The following is a 22902-nucleotide window of genomic DNA, read 5'->3' as shown; positions in this document are numbered from 1 at the left end:
ACTCCCATCCCATGGCCTTTTGCAGACAGGCCTCATTTCTCTAGCTCACACCCTAACTGCCAACACCCCTTCCCCTTCTCTCTCTGTCTCTCTCTCTCTGTCTCTCTCTCTCATTCTCTCTCTCTCACAAATAGATACTTTACTTCCCAGGTGCAACAAAACAAGTCTTCTCGAGCTGGCAGATATGGGAAGGAAGGAAGGAAGGGCCAGTTTGGAAACTCAACTCAATTACCATAAATCCCCTGCTAAGGGTTATGGGAGGGAGGAATGAAGGAACTTTGCTTCAGGGAAAGGGCTGCTGCTGCTTCAGCATGTGAGGAGCGCAGCCACACGTTTCACCTTCCTCAGTATGTTGGTTTACAGGATGAGAGAGATCCTGAAACCTCACTCTAATAGGCTGAGGGGCTGTGCTCGGTGGCCTGCTGGGACCTTTGCCCGTCAGGGCAAGGCGAATAGGCCTTTGTCAGGCCTTCGTCAGGGCTTTGTCGGGGAGGGGCCAGGAGCCCTGCTCGCTTCAATCCCCTCACCGATAGACAGTTGCAGAAACTAGGATGCAAGAACCTTTCCTGGATGGGGTTTTGATTTTCACGAAAAGTGTGTCAGCTTTGCTTTCAGCATGAGTCTGATTTCCAAAAAAAGCATTTTGAACAATTTAAAGATTTGATCTGCGTTGGCAGGGAATGGAACCCGGGTCAACTGCTTGGAAGGCAGCTATGCTCACCACTATACCACCAACGCCTGCCTGTCTGGGCTATCTGATGGAGCGCCCCTTAGAAATAAGAATAAGTCATTGGCTGGGAATGAAAAAAGCTTGCGTTTGACGCAGAAGCAGTTCGCATCATGAGGTCTTGCCGGTCAGCCCAACATTTCCCCGGGACCCCTTAAAAAAGGAGCTTGGTTTTAAGTTTGGTTTGATTGAACAGTACATTTTGTTGGCTGGGCTGGGACCCTCTCCTATTTAGCGCAAGAGTGGAACGAGGCAGCAAGTTCAAGGAATGACATTGCATCCAGGCACTTACAGCTCTTTGTGCCCTAATGCCATGACACAAAAACATAATTTGAAAAAACTTAGCAGAGGATGGTTTCGATCCATCGACCTCTGGGTTATGGGCCCAGCACGCTTCCGCTGCGCCACTCTGCTGGTTGGAGAACAAGAGCTTTTCTGGGCTTTTACAGCCTACAAACCGACAACCCTAGACCCAGTTTCGAGTGAAGCGGGCAGTAGGCCTTACAAAGCCAAACAACCTGCAACCACGCACTCCCATCCCATGGCCTTTTGCAGACAGGCCTCATTTCTCTAGCTCACACCCTAACTGCCAACACCCCTTCCCCTTCTCTCTCTGTCTCTCTCTCTCTGTCTCTCTCTCTCATTCTCTCTCTCTCGCAAGTAGATACTTTGCTTCCCAGGTGCAACAAAACAAGCCTTCTCGAGCTGGCAGATATGGGAAGGAAGGAAGGGCCAGTTTGGAAACTCAACTCAATTACCATAAATCCCCTGCTAAGGGTTATGGGGGGGGAGGAATGAAGGAGCTTTGCTTCAGGGAAAGGGCTGCTGCTGCTTCAGCATGTGAGGAGCGCAGCCACACGTTTCACCTTCCTCAGTATGTTGGTTTACAGGATGAGAGAGATCCTGAAACCTCACTCTAATAGGCTGAGGTGCTGTGCTCGGTGGCCTGCTGGGACCTTTGCCCGTCAGGGCAAGGCGAATAGGCCTTTGTCAGGCCTTCGTCAGGGCTTTGTCGGGGAGGGGCCAGGAGCCCTGCTCGCTTCAATCCCCTCACCGATAGACAGTTGCAGAAACTAGGATGCAAGAACATTTCCTGGATGGGGTTTTGATTTTCGCGAAAAGTGTGTCAGCTTTGCTTTCAGCATGAGTCTGATTTCCCAAAAATGCATTTTGAACAATTTAAAGATTTGATCTGCGTTGGCCGGGAATCTAACCCGGGTCAACTGCTTGGAAGGCAGCTATGCTCACCACTATACCACCAACGCCTGCCGGTCTGGGCTATCTGATGGAGCGCCCCTTAGAAATAAGAATAAGTCATTGGCTGGGAATGAAAAAAGCTTGCGTTTGACGCAGAAGCAGTTCGCATCATGAGGTCTTGCCGGTCAGCCCAACATTTCCCCGGGACCCCTTAAAAAAGGAGCTTGGTTTTAAGTTTGGTTTGATTGAACAGTACATTTTGTTGGCTGGGCTGGGACCCTCTCCTATTTAGCGCAAGAGTGGAACGAGGCAGCAAGTTCAAGGAATGACATTGCATCCAGGCACTTACAGCTCTTTGTGCCCTAATGCCATGACACAAAAACATAATTTGATAAAACTTAGCAGAGGATGGTTTCGATCCATCGACCTCTGGGTTATGGGCCCAGCACGCTTCCGCTGCGCCACTCTGCTGGTTGGAGAACAAGAGCTTTTCTGGGCTTTTACAGCCTACAAACCGACAACCCTAGACCCAGTTTCGAGTGAAGCGGGCAGTAGGCCTTACAAAGCCAAACAACCTGCAACCACGCACTCCCATCCCATGGCCTTTTGCAGACAGGCCTCATTTCTCTAGCTCACACCCTAACTGCCAACACCCCTTCCCCTTCTCTCTCTGTCTCTCTCTCTCTGTCTCTCTCTCTCATTCTCTCTCTCTCGCAAGTAGATACTTTACTTCCCAGGTGCAACAAAACAAGCCTTCTCGAGCTGGCAGATATGGGAAGGAAGGAAGGAAGGGCCAGTTTGGAAACTCAACTCAATTACCATAAATCCCCTGCTAAGGGTTATGGGGGGGAGGAATGAAGGAACTTTGCTTCAGGGAAAGGGCTGCTGCTGCTTCAGCATGTGAGGAGCGCAGCCACACGTTTCACCTTCCTCAGTATGTTGGTTTACAGGATGAGAGAGATCCTGAAACCTCACTCTAATAGGCTGAGGTGCTGTGCTCGGTGGCCTGCTGGGACCTTTGCCCGTCAGGGCAAGGCGAATAGGCCTTTGTCAGGCCTTCGTCAGGGCTTTGTCGGGGAGGGGCCAGGAGCCCTGCTCGCTTCAATCCCCTCACCGATAGACAGTTGCAGAAACTAGGATGCAAGAACCTTTCCTGGATGGGGTTTTGATTTTCGCGAAAAGTGTGTCAGCTTTGCTTTCAGCATGAGTCTGATTTCCAAAAAATGCATTTTGAACAATTTAAAGATTTGATCTGCGTTGGCCGGGAATCGAACCCGGGTCAACTACTTGGAAGGCAGCTATGCTCACCACTATACCACCAACGCCTGCCTGTCTGAGCTCTCTGATGGAGCGCCCCTTAGAAATAAGAATAAGTCATTGGCTGGGAATGAAAAAAGCTTGCGTTTGACGCAGAAGCAGTTCGCATCATGAGGTCTTGCCGGTCAGCCCAACATTTCCCCGGGACCCCTTAAAAAAGGAGCTTGGTTTTAAGATTGGTTTGATTGAACAGTACATTTTGTTGGCTGGGCTGGGACCCTCTCCTATTTAGCGCAAGAGTGGAACGAGGCAGCAAGTTCAAGGAATGACATTGCATCCAGGCACTTACAGCTCTTTGTGCCCTAATGCCATGACACAAAAACATAATTTGAAAAAACTTAGCAGAGGATGGTTTCGATCCATCGACCTCTGGGTTATGGGCCCAGCACACTTCCGCTGTGCCACTCTGCTGGCTGGAGAACGAGAGCTTTTCGGGGCTTTTACAGCCTACAAACCGACAACCCTAGACCCAGTTTCGAGTGAAGCGGGCAGTATCCCTTACAAAGCCAAACAACCTGCAACCACGCACTCCCATCCCATGGCCTTTTGCAGACAGGCCTCATTTCTCTAGCTCACACCCTAACTGCCAACACCCCTTCCCCTTCTCTCTCTGTCTCTCTCTCTCTGTCTCTCTCTCTCATTCTCTCTCTCTCGCAAATAGATGCTTTACTTCCCGGGTGCAACAAAACAAGCCTTCTCGAGCTGGCAGATATGGGAAGGAAGGAAGGAAGGGCCAGTTTGGAAACTCAACTCAATTACCATAAATCCCCTGCTAAGGGTTATGGGAGGGAGGAATGAAGGAACTTTGCTTCAGGGAAAGGGCTGCTGCTGCTTCAGCATGTGAGGAGCACAGCCACACGTTTCACCTTCCTCAGTATGTTGGTTTACAGGATGAGAGAGATCCTGAAACCTCACTCTAATAGGCTGAGGTGCTGTGCTCGGTGGCCTGCTGGGACCTTTGCCCGTCAGGGCAAGGCGAATAGGCCTTTGTCAGGCCTTTGTCGGGGAGGGGCCAGGAGCCCTGCTCGCTTCAATCCCCTCACCGATAGACAGTTGCAGAAACTAGGATGCAAGAACCTTTCCTGGATGGGGTTTTGATTTTCACGAAAAGTGTGTCAGCTTTGCTTTCAGCATGAGTCTGATTTCCAAAAAAAGCATTTTGAACAATTTAAAGATTTGATCTGCGTTGGCCGGGAATGGAACCCGGGTCAACTGCTTGGAAGGCAGCTATGCTCACCATTATACCACCAACGCCTGCCTGTCTGGGCTATCTGATGGAGCGCCCCTTAGAAATAAGAATAAGTCATTGGCTGGGAATGAAAAAAGCTTGCGTTTGACGCAGAAGCAGTTCGCATCATGAGGTCTTGCCGGTCAGCCCAACATTTCCCCGGGACCCCTTAAAAAAGGAGCTTGGTTTTAAGTTTGGTTTGATTGAACAGTACATTTTGTTGGCTGGGCTGGGACCGTCTCCTATTTAGCGCAAGAGTGGAACGAGGCAGCAAGTTCAAGGAATGACATTGCATCCAGGCACTTACAGCTCTTTTTGCCCTAATGCCATGACACAAAAACATAATTTGAAAAAAGTTAGCAGAGGATGGTTTCGATCCATCGACCTCTGGGTTATGGGCCCAGCACGCTTCCGCTGCGCCACTCTGCTGGTTGGAGAACAAGAGCTTTTCTGGGCTTTTACAGCCTACAAACCGACAACCCTAGACCCAGTTTCGAGTGAAGCGGGCAGTAGGCCTTACAAAGCCAAACAACCTGCAACCACGCACTCCCATCCCATGGCCTTTTGCAGACAGGCCTCATTTCTCTAGCTCACACCCTAACTGCCAACACCCCTTCCCCTTCTCTCTCTGTCTCTCTCTCTCTGTCTCTCTCTCTCATTCTCTCTCTCTCGCAAGTAGATACTTTACTTCCCAGGTGCAACAAAACAAGCCTTCTCGAGCTGGCAGATATGGGAAGGAAGGAAGGAAGGGCCAGTTTGGAAACTCAACTCAATTACCATAAATCCCCTGCTAAGGGTTATGGGGGGGAGGAATGAAGGAACTTTGCTTCAGGGAAAGGGCTGCTGCTGCTTCAGCATGTGAGGAGCGCAGCCACACGTTTCACCTTCCTCAGTATGTTGGTTTACAGGATGAGAGAGATCCTGAAACCTCACTCTAATAGGCTGAGGTGCTGTGCTCGGTGGCCTGCTGGGACCTTTGCCCGTCAGGGCAAGGCGAATAGGCCTTTGTCAGGCCTTCGTCAGGGCTTTGTCGGGGAGGGGCCAGGAGCCCTGCTCGCTTCAATCCCCTCACCGATAGACAGTTGCAGAAACTAGGATGCAAGAACATTTCCTGGATGGGGTTTTGATTTTCGCGAAAAGTGTGTCAGCTTTGCTTTCAGCATGAGTCTGATTTCCCAAAAATGCATTTTGAACAATTTAAAGATTTGATCTGCGTTGGCCGGGAATCGAACCCGGGTCAACTGCTTGGAAGGCAGCTATGCTCACCACTATACCACCAACGCCTGCCTGTCTGAGCTCTCTGATGGAGCGCCCCTTAGAAATAAGAATAAGTCATTGGCTGGGAATGAAAAAAGCTTGCGTTTGACGCAGAAGCAGTTCGCATCATGAGGTCTTGCCGGTCAGCCCAACATTTCCCCGGGACCCCTTAAAAAAGGAGCTTGGTTTTAAGTTTGGTTTGATTGAACAGTACATTTTGTTGGCTGGGCTGGGACCCTCTCCTATTTAGCGCAAGAGTGGAACGAGGCAGCAAGTTCAAGGAATGACATTGCATCCAGGCACTTACAGCTCTTTGTGCCCTAATGCCATGACACAAAAACATAATTTGAAAAAACTTAGCAGAGGATGGTTTCGATCCATCGACCTCTGGGTTATGGGCCCAGCACGCTTCCGCTGTGCCACTCTGCTGGCTGGAGAACGAGAGCTTTTCGGGGCTTTTACAGCCTACAAACCGACAACCCTAGACCCAGTTTCGAGTGAAGCGGGCAGTATCCCTTACAAAGCCAAACAACCTGCAACCACGCACTCCCATCCCATGGCCTTTTGCAGACAGGCCTCATTTCTCTAGCTCACACCCTAACTGCCAACACCCCTTCCCCTTCTCTCTCTGTCTCTCTCTCTCTGTCTCTCTCTCTCATTCTCTCTCTCTCGCAAATAGATGCTTTACTTCCCAGGTGCAACAAAACAAGCCTTCTCGAGCTGGCAGATATGGGAAGGAAGGAAGGAAGGGCCAGTTTGGAAACTCAACTCAATTACCATAAATCCCCTGCTAAGGGTTATGGGAGGGAGGAATGAAGGAACTTTGCTTCAGGGAAAGGGCTGCTGCTGCTTCAGCATGTGAGGAGCACAGCCACACGTTTCACCTTCCTCAGTATGTTGGTTTACAGGATGAGAGAGATCCTGAAACATCACTCTAATAGGCTGAGGTGCTGTGCTCGGTGGCCTGCTGGGACCTTTGCCCGTCAGGGCAAGGCGAATAGGCCTTTGTCAGGCCTTTGTCGGGGAGGGGCCAGGAGCCCTGCTCGCTTCAATCCCCTCACCGATAGACAGTTGCAGAAACTAGGATGCAAGAACCTTTCCTGGATGGGGTTTTGATTTTCACGAAAAGTGTGTCAGCTTTGCTTTCAGCATGAGTCTGATTTCCAAAAAATGCATTTTGAACAATTTAAAGATTTGATCTGCGTTGGCCGGGAATGGAACCCGGGTCAACTGCTTGGAAGGCAGCTATGCTCACCATTATACCACCAACGCCTGCCTGTCTGGGCTATCTGATGGAGCGCCCCTTAGAAATAAGAATAAGTCATTGGCTGGGAATGAAAAAAGCTTGCGTTTGACGCAGAAGCAGTTCGCATCATGAGGTCTTGCCGGTCAGCCCAACATTTCCCCGGGACCCCTTAAAAAAGGAGCTTGGTTTTAAGTTTGGTTTGATTGAACAGTACATTTTGTTGGCTGGGCTGGGACCCTCTCCTATTTAGCGCAAGAGTGGAACGAGGCAGCAAGTTCAAGGAATGACATTGCATCCAGGCACTTACAGCTCTTTTTGCCCTAATGCCATGACACAAAAACATAATTTGAAAAAAGTTAGCAGAGGATGGTTTCGATCCATCGACCTCTGGGTTATGGGCCCAGCACGCTTCCGCTGCGCCACTCTGCTGGTTGGAGAACAAGAGCTTTTCTGGGCTTTTACAGCCTACAAACCGACAACCCTAGACCCAGTTTCGAGTGAAGCGGGCAGTAGGCCTTACAAAGCCAAACAACCTGCAACCACGCACTCCCATCCCATGGCCTTTTGCAGACAGGCCTCATTTCTCTAGCTCACACCCTAACTGCCAACACCCCTTCCCCTTCTCTCTCTGTCTCTCTCTCTCTGTCTCTCTCTCTCATTCTCTCTCTCTCGCAAGTAGATACTTTACTTCCCAGGTGCAACAAAACAAGCCTTCTCGAGCTGGCAGATATGGGAAGGAAGGAAGGAAGGGCCAGTTTGGAAACTCAACTCAATTACCATAAATCCCCTGCTAAGGGTTATGGGGGGGAGGAATGAAGGAACTTTGCTTCAGGGAAAGGGCTGCTGCTGCTTCAGCATGTGAGGAGCGCAGCCACACGTTTCACCTTCCTCAGTATGTTGGTTTACAGGATGAGAGAGATCCTGAAACCTCACTCTAACAGGCTGAGGTGCTGTGCTCGGTGGCCTGCTGGGACCTTTGCCCGTCAGGGCAAGGCGAATAGGCCTTTGTCAGGCCTTCGTCAGGGCTTTGTCGGGGAGGGGCCAGGAGCCCTGCTCGCTTCAATCCCCTCACCGATAGACAGTTGCAGAAACTAGGATGCAAGAACATTTCCTGGATGGGGTTTTGATTTTCGCGAAAAGTGTGTCAGCTTTGCTTTCAGCATGAGTCTGATTTCCCAAAAATGCATTTTGAACAATTTAAAGATTTGATCTGCGTTGGCCGGGAATCGAACCCGGGTCAACTGCTTGGAAGGCAGCTATGCTCACCACTATACCACCAACGCCTGCCGGTCTGGGCTATCTGATGGAGCGCCCCTTAGAAATAAGAATAAGTCATTGGCTGGGAATGAAAAAAGCTTGCGTTTGACGCAGAAGCAGTTCGCATCATGAGGTCTTGCCGGTCAGCCCAACATTTCCCCGGGACCCCTTAAAAAAGGAGCTTGGTTTTAAGTTTGGTTTGATTGAACAGTACATTTTGTTGGCTGGGCTGGGACCCTCTCCTATTTAGCGCAAGAGTGGAACGAGGCAGCAAGTTCAAGGAATGACATTGCATCCAGGCACTTACAGCTCTTTGTGCCCTAATGCCATGACACAAAAACATAATTTGATAAAACTTAGCAGAGGATGGTTTCGATCCATCGACCTCTGGGTTATGGGCCCAGCACGCTTCCGCTGCGCCACTCTGCTGGTTGGAGAACAAGAGCTTTTCTGGGCTTTTACAGCCTACAAACCGACAACCCTAGACCCAGTTTCGAGTGAAGCGGGCAGTAGGCCTTACAAAGCCAAACAACCTGCAACCACGCACTCCCATCCCATGGCCTTTTGCAGACAGGCCTCATTTCTCTAGCTCACACCCTAACTGCCAACACCCCTTCCCCTTCTCTCTCTGTCTCTCTCTCTCTGTCTCTCTCTCTCATTCTCTCTCTCTCGCAAGTAGATACTTTACTTCCCAGGTGCAACAAAACAAGCCTTCTCGAGCTGGCAGATATGGGAAGGAAGGAAGGAAGGGCCAGTTTGGAAACTCAACTCAATTACCATAAATCCCCTGCTAAGGGTTATGGGGGGGAGGAATGAAGGAACTTTGCTTCAGGGAAAGGGCTGCTGCTGCTTCAGCATGTGAGGAGCGCAGCCACACGTTTCACCTTCCTCAGTATGTTGGTTTACAGGATGAGAGAGATCCTGAAACCTCACTCTAATAGGCTGAGGTGCTGTGCTCGGTGGCCTGCTGGGACCTTTGCCCGTCAGGGCAAGGCGAATAGGCCTTTGTCAGGCCTTCGTCAGGGCTTTGTCGGGGAGGGGCCAGGAGCCCTGCTCGCTTCAATCCCCTCACCGATAGACAGTTGCAGAAACTAGGATGCAAGAACCTTTCCTGGATGGGGTTTTGATTTTCGCGAAAAGTGTGTCAGCTTTGCTTTCAGCATGAGTCTGATTTCCAAAAAATGCATTTTGAACAATTTAAAGATTTGATCTGCGTTGGCCGGGAATCGAACCCGGGTCAACTACTTGGAAGGCAGCTATGCTCACCACTATACCACCAACGCCTGCCTGTCTGAGCTCTCTGATGGAGCGCCCCTTAGAAATAAGAATAAGTCATTGGCTGGGAATGAAAAAAGCTTGCGTTTGACGCAGAAGCAGTTCGCATCATGAGGTCTTGCCGGTCAGCCCAACATTTCCCCGGGACCCCTTAAAAAAGGAGCTTGGTTTTAAGATTGGTTTGATTGAACAGTACATTTTGTTGGCTGGGCTGGGACCCTCTCCTATTTAGCGCAAGAGTGGAACGAGGCAGCAAGTTCAAGGAATGACATTGCATCCAGGCACTTACAGCTCTTTGTGCCCTAATGCCATGACACAAAAACATAATTTGAAAAAACTTAGCAGAGGATGGTTTCGATCCATCGACCTCTGGGTTATGGGCCCAGCACACTTCCGCTGTGCCACTCTGCTGGCTGGAGAACGAGAGCTTTTCGGGGCTTTTACAGCCTACAAACCGACAACCCTAGACCCAGTTTCGAGTGAAGCGGGCAGTATCCCTTACAAAGCCAAACAACCTGCAACCACGCACTCCCATCCCATGGCCTTTTGCAGACAGGCCTCATTTCTCTAGCTCACACCCTAACTGCCAACACCCCTTCCCCTTCTCTCTCTGTCTCTCTCTCTCTGTCTCTCTCTCTCATTCTCTCTCTCTCGCAAATAGATGCTTTACTTCCCAGGTGCAACAAAACAAGCCTTCTCGAGCTGGCAGATATGGGAAGGAAGGAAGGAAGGGCCAGTTTGGAAACTCAACTCAATTACCATAAATCCCCTGCTAAGGGTTATGGGAGGGAGGAATGAAGGAACTTTGCTTCAGGGAAAGGGCTGCTGCTGCTTCAGCATGTGAGGAGCACAGCCACACGTTTCACCTTCCTCAGTATGTTGGTTTACAGGATGAGAGAGATCCTGAAACCTCACTCTAATAGGCTGAGGTGCTGTGCTCGGTGGCCTGCTGGGACCTTTGCCCGTCAGGGCAAGGCGAATAGGCCTTTGTCAGGCCTTTGTCGGGGAGGGGCCAGGAGCCCTGCTCGCTTCAATCCCCTCACCGATAGACAGTTGCAGAAACTAGGATGCAAGAACCTTTCCTGGATGGGGTTTTGATTTTCACGAAAAGTGTGTCAGCTTTGCTTTCAGCATGAGTCTGATTTCCAAAAAAAGCATTTTGAACAATTTAAAGATTTGATCTGCGTTGGCCGGGAATGGAACCCGGGTCAACTGCTTGGAAGGCAGCTATGCTCACCATTATACCACCAACGCCTGCCTGTCTGGGCTATCTGATGGAGCGCCCCTTAGAAATAAGAATAAGTCATTGGCTGGGAATGAAAAAAGCTTGCGTTTGACGCAGAAGCAGTTCGCATCATGAGGTCTTGCCGGTCAGCCCAACATTTCCCCGGGACCCCTTAAAAAAGGAGCTTGGTTTTAAGTTTGGTTTGATTGAACAGTACATTTTGTTGGCTGGGCTGGGACCGTCTCCTATTTAGCGCAAGAGTGGAACGAGGCAGCAAGTTCAAGGAATGACATTGCATCCAGGCACTTACAGCTCTTTTTGCCCTAATGCCATGACACAAAAACATAATTTGAAAAAAGTTAGCAGAGGATGGTTTCGATCCATCGACCTCTGGGTTATGGGCCCAGCACGCTTCCGCTGCGCCACTCTGCTGGTTGGAGAACAAGAGCTTTTCTGGGCTTTTACAGCCTACAAACCGACAACCCTAGACCCAGTTTCGAGTGAAGCGGGCAGTAGGCCTTACAAAGCCAAACAACCTGCAACCACGCACTCCCATCCCATGGCCTTTTGCAGACAGGCCTCATTTCTCTAGCTCACACCCTAACTGCCAACACCCCTTCCCCTTCTCTCTCTGTCTCTCTCTCTCTGTCTCTCTCTCTCATTCTCTCTCTCTCGCAAGTAGATACTTTACTTCCCAGGTGCAACAAAACAAGCCTTCTCGAGCTGGCAGATATGGGAAGGAAGGAAGGAAGGGCCAGTTTGGAAACTCAACTCAATTACCATAAATCCCCTGCTAAGGGTTATGGGGGGGAGGAATGAAGGAACTTTGCTTCAGGGAAAGGGCTGCTGCTGCTTCAGCATGTGAGGAGCGCAGCCACACGTTTCACCTTCCTCAGTATGTTGGTTTACAGGATGAGAGAGATCCTGAAACCTCACTCTAATAGGCTGAGGTGCTGTGCTCGGTGGCCTGCTGGGACCTTTGCCCGTCAGGGCAAGGCGAATAGGCCTTTGTCAGGCCTTCGTCAGGGCTTTGTCGGGGAGGGGCCAGGAGCCCTGCTCGCTTCAATCCCCTCACCGATAGACAGTTGCAGAAACTAGGATGCAAGAACCTTTCCTGGATGGGGTTTTGATTTTCGCGAAAAGTGTGTCAGCTTTGCTTTCAGCATGAGTCTGATTTCCAAAAAATGCATTTTGAACAATTTAAAGATTTGATCTGCGTTGGCCGGGAATCGAACCCGGGTCAACTACTTGGAAGGCAGCTATGCTCACCACTATACCACCAACGCCTGCCTGTCTGAGCTCTCTGATGGAGCGCCCCTTAGAAATAAGAATAAGTCATTGGCTGGGAATGAAAAAAGCTTGCGTTTGACGCAGAAGCAGTTCGCATCATGAGGTCTTGCCGGTCAGCCCAACATTTCCCCGGGACCCCTTAAAAAAGGAGCTTGGTTTTAAGATTGGTTTGATTGAACAGTACATTTTGTTGGCTGGGCTGGGACCCTCTCCTATTTAGCGCAAGAGTGGAACGAGGCAGCAAGTTCAAGGAATGACATTGCATCCAGGCACTTACAGCTCTTTGTGCCCTAATGCCATGACACAAAAACATAATTTGAAAAAACTTAGCAGAGGATGGTTTCGATCCATCGACCTCTGGGTTATGGGCCCAGCACACTTCCGCTGTGCCACTCTGCTGGCTGGAGAACGAGAGCTTTTCGGGGCTTTTACAGCCTACAAACCGACAACCCTAGACCCAGTTTCGAGTGAAGCGGGCAGTATCCCTTACAAAGCCAAACAACCTGCAACCACGCACTCCCATCCCATGGCCTTTTGCAGACAGGCCTCATTTCTCTAGCTCACACCCTAACTGCCAACACCCCTTCCCCTTCTCTCTCTGTCTCTCTCTCTCTGTCTCTCTCTCTCATTCTCTCTCTCTCGCAAATAGATGCTTTACTTCCCAGGTGCAACAAAACAAGCCTTCTCGAGCTGGCAGATATGGGAAGGAAGGAAGGAAGGGCCAGTTTGGAAACTCAACTCAATTACCATAAATCCCCTGCTAAGGGTTATGGGAGGGAGGAATGAAGGAACTTTGCTTCAGGGAAAGGGCTGCTGCTGCTTCAGCATGTGAGGAGCACAGCCACACGTTTCACCTTCCTCAGTATGTTGGTTTACAGGATGAGAGAGATCCTGAAACCTCACTCTAATAGGCTGAGGTGCTGTGCTCGGTGGCCTGCTGGGACCTTTGCCCGTCAGGGCAAGGCGAATAGGCCTTTGTCAGGCCTTTGTCGGGGAGGGGCCAGGAGCCCTGCTCGCTTCAATCCCCTCACCGATAGACAGTTGCAGAAACTAGGATGCAAGAACCTTTCCTGGATGGGGTTTTGATTTTCACGAAAAGTGTGTCAGCTTTGCTTTCAGCATGAGTCTGATTTCCAAAAAAAGCATTTTGAACAATTTAAAGATTTGATCTGCGTTGGCCGGGAATGGAACCCGGGTCAACTGCTTGGAAGGCAGCTATGCTCACCATTATACCACCAACGCCTGCCTGTCTGGGCTATCTGATGGAGCGCCCCTTAGAAATAAGAATAAGTCATTGGCTGGGAATGAAAAAAGCTTGCGTTTGACGCAGAAGCAGTTCGCATCATGAGGTCTTGCCGGTCAGCCCAACATTTCCCCGGGACCCCTTAAAAAAGGAGCTTGGTTTTAAGTTTGGTTTGATTGAACAGTACATTTTGTTGGCTGGGCTGGGACCGTCTCCTATTTAGCGCAAGAGTGGAACGAGGCAGCAAGTTCAAGGAATGACATTGCATCCAGGCACTTACAGCTCTTTTTGCCCTAATGCCATGACACAAAAACATAATTTGAAAAAAGTTAGCAGAGGATGGTTTCGATCCATCGACCTCTGGGTTATGGGCCCAGCACGCTTCCGCTGCGCCACTCTGCTGGTTGGAGAACAAGAGCTTTTCTGGGCTTTTACAGCCTACAAACCGACAACCCTAGACCCAGTTTCGAGTGAAGCGGGCAGTAGGCCTTACAAAGCCAAACAACCTGCAACCACGCACTCCCATCCCATGGCCTTTTGCAGACAGGCCTCATTTCTCTAGCTCACACCCTAACTGCCAACACCCCTTCCCCTTCTCTCTCTGTCTCTCTCTCTCTGTCTCTCTCTCTCATTCTCTCTCTCTCGCAAGTAGATACTTTACTTCCCAGGTGCAACAAAACAAGCCTTCTCGAGCTGGCAGATATGGGAAGGAAGGAAGGAAGGGCCAGTTTGGAAACTCAACTCAATTACCATAAATCCCCTGCTAAGGGTTATGGGGGGGAGGAATGAAGGAACTTTGCTTCAGGGAAAGGGCTGCTGCTGCTTCAGCATGTGAGGAGCGCAGCCACACGTTTCACCTTCCTCAGTATGTTGGTTTACAGGATGAGAGAGATCCTGAAACCTCACTCTAATAGGCTGAGGTGCTGTGCTCGGTGGCCTGCTGGGACCTTTGCCCGTCAGGGCAAGGCGAATAGGCCTTTGTCAGGCCTTCGTCAGGGCTTTGTCGGGGAGGGGCCAGGAGCCCTGCTCGCTTCAATCCCCTCACCGATAGACAGTTGCAGAAACTAGGATGCAAGAACATTTCCTGGATGGGGTTTTGATTTTCGCGAAAAGTGTGTCAGCTTTGCTTTCAGCATGAGTCTGATTTCCCAAAAATGCATTTTGAACAATTTAAAGATTTGATCTGCGTTGGCCGGGAATCGAACCCGGGTCAACTGCTTGGAAGGCAGCTATGCTCACCACTATACCACCAACGCCTGCCTGTCTGAGCTCTCTGATGGAGCGCCCCTTAGAAATAAGAATAAGTCATTGGCTGGGAATGAAAAAAGCTTGCGTTTGACGCAGAAGCAGTTCGCATCATGAGGTCTTGCCGGTCAGCCCAACATTTCCCCGGGACCCCTTAAAAAAGGAGCTTGGTTTTAAGTTTGGTTTGATTGAACAGTACATTTTGTTGGCTGGGCTGGGACCCTCTCCTATTTAGCGCAAGAGTGGAACGAGGCAGCAAGTTCAAGGAATGACATTGCATCCAGGCACTTACAGCTCTTTGTGCCCTAATGCCATGACACAAAAACATAATTTGAAAAAACTTAGCAGAGGATGGTTTCGATCCATCGACCTCTGGGTTATGGGCCCAGCACGCTTCCGCTGTGCCACTCTGCTGGCTGGAGAACGAGAGCTTTTCGGGGCTTTTACAGCCTACAAACCGACAACCCTAGACCCAGTTTCGAGTGAAGCGGGCAGTATCCCTTACAAAGCCAAACAACCTGCAACCACGCACTCCCATCCCATGGCCTTTTGCAGACAGGCCTCATTTCTCTAGCTCACACCCTAACTGCCAACACCCCTTCCCCTTCTCTCTCTGTCTCTCTCTCTCTGTCTCTCTCTCTCATTCTCTCTCTCTCGCAAATAGATGCTTTACTTCCCAGGTGCAACAAAACAAGCCTTCTCGAGCTGGCAGATATGGGAAGGAAGGAAGGAAGGGCCAGTTTGGAAACTCAACTCAATTACCATAAATCCCCTGCTAAGGGTTATGGGAGGGAGGAATGAAGGAACTTTGCTTCAGGGAAAGGGCTGCTGCTGCTTCAGCATGTGAGGAGCACAGCCACACGTTTCACCTTCCTCAGTATGTTGGTTTACAGGATGAGAGAGATCCTGAAACATCACTCTAATAGGCTGAGGTGCTGTGCTCGGTGGCCTGCTGGGACCTTTGCCCGTCAGGGCAAGGCGAATAGGCCTTTGTCAGGCCTTTGTCGGGGAGGGGCCAGGAGCCCTGCTCGCTTCAATCCCCTCACCGATAGACAGTTGCAGAAACTAGGATGCAAGAACCTTTCCTGGATGGGGTTTTGATTTTCACGAAAAGTGTGTCAGCTTTGCTTTCAGCATGAGTCTGATTTCCAAAAAATGCATTTTGAACAATTTAAAGATTTGATCTGCGTTGGCCGGGAATGGAACCCGGGTCAACTGCTTGGAAGGCAGCTATGCTCACCATTATACCACCAACGCCTGCCTGTCTGGGCTATCTGATGGAGCGCCCCTTAGAAATAAGAATAAGTCATTGGCTGGGAATGAAAAAAGCTTGCGTTTGACGCAGAAGCAGTTCGCATCATGAGGTCTTGCCGGTCAGCCCAACATTTCCCCGGGACCCCTTAAAAAAGGAGCTTGGTTTTAAGTTTGGTTTGATTGAACAGTACATTTTGTTGGCTGGGCTGGGACCCTCTCCTATTTAGCGCAAGAGTGGAACGAGGCAGCAAGTTCAAGGAATGACATTGCATCCAGGCACTTACAGCTCTTTTTGCCCTAATGCCATGACACAAAAACATAATTTGAAAAAAGTTAGCAGAGGATGGTTTCGATCCATCGACCTCTGGGTTATGGGCCCAGCACGCTTCCGCTGCGCCACTCTGCTGGTTGGAGAACAAGAGCTTTTCTGGGCTTTTACAGCCTACAAACCGACAACCCTAGACCCAGTTTCGAGTGAAGCGGGCAGTAGGCCTTACAAAGCCAAACAACCTGCAACCACGCACTCCCATCCCATGGCCTTTTGCAGACAGGCCTCATTTCTCTAGCTCACACCCTAACTGCCAACACCCCTTCCCCTTCTCTCTCTGTCTCTCTCTCTCTGTCTCTCTCTCTCATTCTCTCTCTCTCGCAAGTAGATACTTTACTTCCCAGGTGCAACAAAACAAGCCTTCTCGAGCTGGCAGATATGGGAAGGAAGGAAGGAAGGGCCAGTTTGGAAACTCAACTCAATTACCATAAATCCCCTGCTAAGGGTTATGGGGGGGAGGAATGAAGGAACTTTGCTTCAGGGAAAGGGCTGCTGCTGCTTCAGCATGTGAGGAGCGCAGCCACACGTTTCACCTTCCTCAGTATGTTGGTTTACAGGATGAGAGAGATCCTGAAACCTCACTCTAATAGGCTGAGGTGCTGTGCTCGGTGGCCTGCTGGGACCTTTGCCCGTCAGGGCAAGGCGAATAGGCCTTTGTCAGGCCTTCGTCAGGGCTTTGTCGGGGAGGGGCCAGGAGCCCTGCTCGCTTCAATCCCCTCACCGATAGACAGTTGCAGAAACTAGGATGCAAGAACATTTCCTGGATGGGGTTTTGATTTTCGCGAAAAGTGTGTCAGCTTTGCTTTCAGCATGAGTCTGATTTCCCAAAAATGCATTTTGAACAATTTAAAGATTTGATCTGCGTTGGCCGGGAATCGAACCCGGGTCAACTGCTTGGAAGGCAGCTATGCTCACCACTATACCACCAACGCCTGCCTGTCTGAGCTCTCTGATGGAGCGCCCCTTAGAAATAAGAATAAGTCATTGGCTGGGAATGAAAAAAGCTTGCGTTTGACGCAGAAGCAGTTCGCATCATGAGGTCTTGCCGGTCAGCCCAACATTTCCCCGGGACCCCTTAAAAAAGGAGCTTGGTTTTAAGTTTGGTTTGATTGAACAGTACATTTTGTTGGCTGGGCTGGGACCCTCTCCTATTTAGCGCAAGAGTGGAACGAGGCAGCAAGTTCAAGGAATGACATTGCATCCAGGCACTTACAGCTCTTTGTGCCCTAATGCCATGACACAAAAACATAATTTGAAAAAACTTAGCAGAGGATGGTTTCGATCCATCGACCTCTGGGTTATGGGCCCAGCACGCTTCCGCTGCGCCACTCTGCTGGTTGGAGAACAAGAGCTTTTCTGGGCTTTTACAGCCTACAAACCGACAACCCTAGACCCAGTTTCGAGTGAAGCGGGCAGTAGGCCTTACAAAGCCAAACAACCTGCAACCACGCACTCCCATCCCATGGCCTTTTGCAGACAGGCCTCATTTCTCTAGCTCACACCCTAACTGCCAACACCCCTTCCCCTTCTCTCTCTGTCTCTCTCTCTCTGTCTCTCTCTCTCATTCTCTCTCTCTCGCAAGTAGATACTTTACTTCCCAGGTGCAACAAAACAAGCCTTCTCGAGCTGGCAGATATGGGAAGGAAGGAAGGAAGGGCCAGTTTGGAAACTCAACTCAATTACCATAAATCCCCTGCTAAGGGTTATGGGAGGGAGGAATGAAGGAACTTTGCTTCAGGGAAAGGGCTGCTGCTGCTTCAGCATGTGAGGAGCGCAGCCACACGTTTCACCTTCCTCAGTATGTTGGTTTACAGGATGAGAGAGATCCTGAAACCTCACTCTAATAGGCTGAGGTGCTGTGCTCGGTGGCCTGCTGGGACCTTTGCCGGTCAGGGCAAGGCGAATAGGCCTTTGTCAGGCCTTTGTCGGGGAGGGGCCAGGAGCCCTGCTCGCTTCAATCCCCTCACCGATAGACAGTTGCAGAAACTAGGATGCAAGAACCTTTCCTGGATGGGGTTTTGATTTTCGCGAAAAGTGTGTCAGCTTTGCTTTCAGCATGAGTCTGATTTCCAAAAAATGCATTTTGAACAATTTAAAGATTTGATCTGCGTTGGCCGGGAATCGAACCCGGGTCAACTGCTTGGAAGGCAGCTATGCTCACCACTATACCACCAACGCCTGCCTGTCTGAGCTCTCTGATGGAGCGCCCCTTAGAAATAAGAATAAGTCATTGGCTGGGAATGAAAAAAGCTTGCGTTTGACGCAGAAGCAGTTCGCATCATGAGGTCTTGCCGGTCAGCCCAACATTTCCCCGGGACCCCTTAAAAAAGGAGCTTGGTTTTAAGTTTGGTTTGATTGAACAGTACATTTTGTTGGCTGGGCTGGGACCCTCTCCTATTTAGCGCAAGAGTGGAACGAGGCAGCAAGTTCAAGGAATGACATTGCATCCAGGCACTTACAGCTCTTTGTGCCCTAATGCCATGACACAAAAACATAATTTGAAAAAACTTAGCAGAGGATGGTTTCGATCCATCGACCTCTGGGTTATGGGCCCAGCACGCTTCCGCTGTGCCACTCTGCTGGCTGGAGAACGAGAGCTTTTCGGGGCTTTTACAGCCTACAAACCGACAACCCTAGACCCAGTTTCGAGTGAAGCGGGCAGTATCCCTTACAAAGCCAAACAACCTGCAACCACGCACTCCCATCCCATGGCCTTTTGCAGACAGGCCTCATTTCTCTAGCTCACACCCTAACTGCCAACACCCCTTCCCCTTCTCTCTCTGTCTCTCTCTCTCTGTCTCTCTCTCTCATTCTCTCTCTCTCGCAAATAGATACTTTACTTCCCAGGTGCAACAAAACAAGCCTTCTCGAGCTGGCAGATATGGGAAGGAAGGAAGGAAGGGCCAGTTTGGAAACTCAACTCAATTACCATAAATCCCCTGCTAAGGGTTATGGGAGGGAGGAATGAAGGAACTTTGCTTCAGGGAAAGGGCTGCTGCTGCTTCAGCATGTGAGGAGCACAGCCACACGTTTCACCTTCCTCAGTATGTTGGTTTACAGGATGAGAGAGATCCTGAAACCTCACTCTAATAGGCTGAGGTGCTGTGCTCGGTGGCCTGCTGGGACCTTTGCCCGTCAGGGCAAGGCGAATAGGCCTTTGTCAGGCCTTTGTCGGGGAGGGGCCAGGAGCCCTGCTCGCTTCAATCCCCTCACCGATAGACAGTTGCAGAAACTAGGATGCAAGAACCTTTCCTGGATGGGGTTTTGATTTTCACGAAAAGTGTGTCAGCTTTGCTTTCAGCATGAGTCTGATTTCCAAAAAATGCATTTTGAACAATTTAAAGATTTGATCTGAGTTGGCTGGGAATGGAACCCGGGTCAACTGCTTGGAAGGCAGCTATGCTCACCACTATACCACCAACGCCTGCCTGTCTGGGCTATCTGATGGAGCGCCCCTTAGAAATAAGAATAAGTCATTGGCTGGGAATGAAAAAAGCTTGCGTTTGACGCAGAAGCAGTTCGCATCATGAGGTCTTGCCGGTCAGCCCAACATTTCCCCGGGACCCCTTAAAAAAGGAGCTTGGTTTTAAGTTTGGTTTGATTGAACAGTACATTTTGTTGGCTGGGCTGGGACCCTCTCCTATTTAGCGCAAGAGTGGAACGAGGCAGCAAGTTCAAGGAATGACATTGCATCCAGGCACTTACAGCTCTTTGTGCCCTAATGCCATGACACAAAAACATAATTTGAAAAAACTTAGCAGAGGATGGTTTCGATCCATCGACCTCTGGGTTATGGGCCCAGCACGCTTCCGCTGCGCCACTCTGCTGGTTGGAGAACAAGAGCTTTTCTGGGCTTTTACAGCCTACAAACCGACAACCCTAGACCCAGTTTCGAGTGAAGCGGGCAGTAGGCCTTACAAAGCCAAACAACCTGCAACCACGCACTCCCATCCCATGGCCTTTTGCAGACAGGCCTCATTTCTCTAGCTCACACCCTAACTGCCAACACCCCTTCCCCTTCTCTCTCTGTCTCTCTCTCTCTGTCTCTCTCTCTCATTCTCTCTCTCTCGCAAGTAGATACTTTACTTCCCAGGTGCAACAAAACAAGCCTTCTCGAGCTGGCAGATATGGGAAGGAAGGAAGGAAGGGCCAGTTTGGAAACTCAACTCAATTACCATAAATCCCCTGCTAAGGGTTATGGGAGGGAGGAATGAAGGAACTTTGCTTCAGGGAAAGGGCTGCTGCTGCTTCAGCATGTGAGGAGCGCAGCCACACGTTTCACCTTCCTCAGTATGTTGGTTTACAGGATGAGAGAGATCCTGAAACCTCACTCTAATAGGCTGAGGTGCTGTGCTCGGTGGCCTGCTGGGACCTTTGCCGGTCAGGGCAAGGCGAATAGGCCTTTGTCAGGCCTTTGTCGGGGAGGGGCCAGGAGCCCTGCTCGCTTCAATCCCCTCACCGATAGACAGTTGCAGAAACTAGGATGCAAGAACCTTTCCTGGATGGGGTTTTGATTTTCGCGAAAAGTGTGTCAGCTTTGCTTTCAGCATTAGTCTGATTTCCCAAAAATGCATTTTGAACAATTTAAAGATTTGATCTGCGTTGGCCGGGAATCTAACCCGGGTCAACTGCTTGGAAGGCAGCTATGCTCACCACTATACCACCAACGCCTGCCTGTCTGGGCTATCTGATGGAGCGCCCCTTAGAAATAAGAATAAGTCATTGGCTGGGAATGAAAAAAGCTTGCGTTTGACGCAGAAGCAGTTCGCATCATGAGGTCTTGCCGGTCAGCCCAACATTTCCCCGGGACCCCTTAAAAAAGGAGCTTGGTTTTAAGTTTGGTTTGATTGAACAGTACATTTTGTTGGCTGGGCTGGGACCCTCTCCTATTTAGCGCAAGAGTGGAACGAGGCAGCAAGTTCAAGGAATGACATTGCATCCAGGCACTTACAGCTCTTTGTGCCCTAATGCCATGACACAAAAACATAATTTGAAAAAACTTAGCAGAGGATGGTTTCGATCCATCGACCTCTGGGTTATGGGCCCAGCACGCTTCCGCTGCGCCACTCTGCTGGTTGGAGAACAAGAGCTTTTCTGGGCTTTTACAGCCTACAAACCGACAACCCTAGACCCAGTTTCGAGTGAAGCGGGCAGTAGGCCTTACAAAGCCAAACAACCTGCAACCACGCACTCCCATCCCATGGCCTTTTGCAGACAGGCCTCATTTCTCTAGCTCACACCCTAACTGCCAACACCCCTTCCCCTTCTCTCTCTGTCTCTCTCTCTCTGTCTCTCTCTCTCATTCTCTCTCTCTCGCAAGTAGATACTTTACTTCCCAGGTGCAACAAAACAAGCCTTCTCGAGCTGGCAGATATGGGAAGGAAGGAAGGAAGGGCCAGTTTGGAAACTCAACTCAATTACCATAAATCCCCTGCTAAGGGTTATGGGGGGGAGGAATGAAGGAACTTTGCTTCAGGGAAAGGGCTGCTGCTGCTTCAGCATGTGAGGAGCGCAGCCACACGTTTCACCTTCCTCAGTATGTTGGTTTACAGGATGAGAGAGATCCTGAAACCTCACTCTAATAGGCTGAGGTGCTGTGCTCGGTGGCCTGCTGGGACCTTTGCCCGTCAGGGCAAGGCGAATAGGCCTTTGTCAGGCCTTCGTCAGGGCTTTGTCGGGGAGGGGCCAGGAGCCCTGCTCGCTTCAATCCCCTCACCGATAGACAGTTGCAGAAACTAGGATGCAAGAACCTTTCCTGGATGGGGTTTTGATTTTCGCGAAAAGTGTGTCAGCTTTGCTTTCAGCATGAGTCTGATTTCCAAAAAATGCATTTTGAACAATTTAAAGATTTGATCTGCGTTGGCCGGGAATCGAACCCGGGTCAACTGCTTGGAAGGCAGCTATGCTCACCACTATACCACCAACGCCTGCCTGTCTGAGCTCTCTGATGGAGCGCCCCTTAGAAATAAGAATAAGTCATTGGCTGGGAATGAAAAAAGCTTGCGTTTGACGCAGAAGCAGTTCGCATCATAAGGTCTTGCCGGTCAGCCCAACATTTCCCCGGGACCCCTTAAAAAAGGAGCTTGGTTTTAAGTTTGGTTTGATTGAACAGTACATTTTGTTGGCTGGGCTGGGACCCTCTCCTATTTAGCGCAAGAGTGGAACGAGGCAGCAAGTTCAAGGAATGACATTGCATCCAGGCACTTACAGCTCTTTGTGCCCTAATGCCATGACACAAAAACATAATTTGAAAAAACTTAGCAGAGGATGGTTTCGATCCATCGACCTCTGGGTTATGGGCCCAGCACGCTTCCGCTGTGCCACTCTGCTGGCTGGAGAACGAGAGCTTTTCGGGGCTTTTACAGCCTACAAACCGACAACCCTAGACCCAGTTTCGAGTGAAGCGGGCAGTATCCCTTACAAAGCCAAACAACCTGCAACCACGCACTCCCATCCCATGGCCTTTTGCAGACAGGCCTCATTTCTCTAGCTCACACCCTAACTGCCAACACCCCTTCCCCTTCTCTCTCTGTCTCTCTCTCTCTGTCTCTCTCTCTCATTCTCTCTCTCTCGCAAATAGATGCTTTACTTCCCAGGTGCAACAAAACAAGCCTTCTCGAGCTGGCAGATATGGGAAGGAAGGAAGGAAGGGCCAGTTTGGAAACTCAACTCAATTACCATAAATCCCCTGCTAAGGGTTATGGGAGGGAGGAATGAAGGAACTTTGCTTCAGGGAAAGGGCTGCTGCTGCTTCAGCATGTGAGGAGCACAGCCACACGTTTCACCTTCCTCAGTATGTTGGTTTACAGGATG

General features: G+C 50.1%; 17 non-coding genes across 17 annotated transcripts; all 17 read right to left on the bottom strand.

Moving 5' to 3' along the window:
* Positions 1 to 1069: 1069 nt before the first annotated feature.
* Positions 1070 to 1141, bottom strand: TRNAM-CAU (transfer RNA methionine (anticodon CAU)). Its single transcript has one exon. It is a non-coding gene; the product is annotated as a tRNA-Met (tRNA).
* Positions 1142 to 2323: 1182 nt separating this feature from the next.
* Positions 2324 to 2395, bottom strand: TRNAM-CAU (transfer RNA methionine (anticodon CAU)). Its single transcript has one exon. It is a non-coding gene; the product is annotated as a tRNA-Met (tRNA).
* Positions 2396 to 4826: 2431 nt separating this feature from the next.
* TRNAM-CAU (transfer RNA methionine (anticodon CAU)) lies at positions 4827 to 4898 on the bottom strand. The gene has a single exon. It is a non-coding gene; the product is annotated as a tRNA-Met (tRNA).
* Positions 4899 to 5680: 782 nt separating this feature from the next.
* TRNAG-UCC (transfer RNA glycine (anticodon UCC)) lies at positions 5681 to 5752 on the bottom strand. The gene has a single exon. It is a non-coding gene; the product is annotated as a tRNA-Gly (tRNA).
* A 1577-nt stretch (positions 5753 to 7329) lies between these two features.
* Positions 7330 to 7401, bottom strand: TRNAM-CAU (transfer RNA methionine (anticodon CAU)). The gene has a single exon. It is a non-coding gene; the product is annotated as a tRNA-Met (tRNA).
* A 782-nt stretch (positions 7402 to 8183) lies between these two features.
* On the bottom strand, positions 8184 to 8255 carry TRNAG-UCC (transfer RNA glycine (anticodon UCC)). Its single transcript has one exon. It is a non-coding gene; the product is annotated as a tRNA-Gly (tRNA).
* A 331-nt stretch (positions 8256 to 8586) lies between these two features.
* Positions 8587 to 8658, bottom strand: TRNAM-CAU (transfer RNA methionine (anticodon CAU)). Its single transcript has one exon. It is a non-coding gene; the product is annotated as a tRNA-Met (tRNA).
* Positions 8659 to 11089: 2431 nt separating this feature from the next.
* TRNAM-CAU (transfer RNA methionine (anticodon CAU)) lies at positions 11090 to 11161 on the bottom strand. Its single transcript has one exon. It is a non-coding gene; the product is annotated as a tRNA-Met (tRNA).
* Positions 11162 to 13592: 2431 nt separating this feature from the next.
* TRNAM-CAU (transfer RNA methionine (anticodon CAU)) lies at positions 13593 to 13664 on the bottom strand. The gene has a single exon. It is a non-coding gene; the product is annotated as a tRNA-Met (tRNA).
* A 782-nt stretch (positions 13665 to 14446) lies between these two features.
* TRNAG-UCC (transfer RNA glycine (anticodon UCC)) lies at positions 14447 to 14518 on the bottom strand. Its single transcript has one exon. It is a non-coding gene; the product is annotated as a tRNA-Gly (tRNA).
* A 1577-nt stretch (positions 14519 to 16095) lies between these two features.
* On the bottom strand, positions 16096 to 16167 carry TRNAM-CAU (transfer RNA methionine (anticodon CAU)). The gene has a single exon. It is a non-coding gene; the product is annotated as a tRNA-Met (tRNA).
* Positions 16168 to 16949: 782 nt separating this feature from the next.
* Positions 16950 to 17021, bottom strand: TRNAG-UCC (transfer RNA glycine (anticodon UCC)). The gene has a single exon. It is a non-coding gene; the product is annotated as a tRNA-Gly (tRNA).
* Positions 17022 to 17352: 331 nt separating this feature from the next.
* On the bottom strand, positions 17353 to 17424 carry TRNAM-CAU (transfer RNA methionine (anticodon CAU)). Its single transcript has one exon. It is a non-coding gene; the product is annotated as a tRNA-Met (tRNA).
* A 771-nt stretch (positions 17425 to 18195) lies between these two features.
* TRNAG-UCC (transfer RNA glycine (anticodon UCC)) lies at positions 18196 to 18267 on the bottom strand. The gene has a single exon. It is a non-coding gene; the product is annotated as a tRNA-Gly (tRNA).
* A 1577-nt stretch (positions 18268 to 19844) lies between these two features.
* TRNAM-CAU (transfer RNA methionine (anticodon CAU)) lies at positions 19845 to 19916 on the bottom strand. Its single transcript has one exon. It is a non-coding gene; the product is annotated as a tRNA-Met (tRNA).
* A 1174-nt stretch (positions 19917 to 21090) lies between these two features.
* TRNAM-CAU (transfer RNA methionine (anticodon CAU)) lies at positions 21091 to 21162 on the bottom strand. The gene has a single exon. It is a non-coding gene; the product is annotated as a tRNA-Met (tRNA).
* Positions 21163 to 21944: 782 nt separating this feature from the next.
* Positions 21945 to 22016, bottom strand: TRNAG-UCC (transfer RNA glycine (anticodon UCC)). Its single transcript has one exon. It is a non-coding gene; the product is annotated as a tRNA-Gly (tRNA).
* Between the last annotated feature and the right edge of the window lie 886 nt (positions 22017 to 22902).

This window comes from Ambystoma mexicanum, chromosome 6q (assembly GCF_040938575.1).
Source record: "Ambystoma mexicanum isolate Mex_15411 chromosome 6q, UKY_AmexF1_1, whole genome shotgun sequence".
Taxonomy (NCBI): Eukaryota; Metazoa; Chordata; class Amphibia; order Caudata; family Ambystomatidae; genus Ambystoma; species Ambystoma mexicanum.
This window is presented reverse-complemented; position numbering and strand designations above follow the sequence as displayed.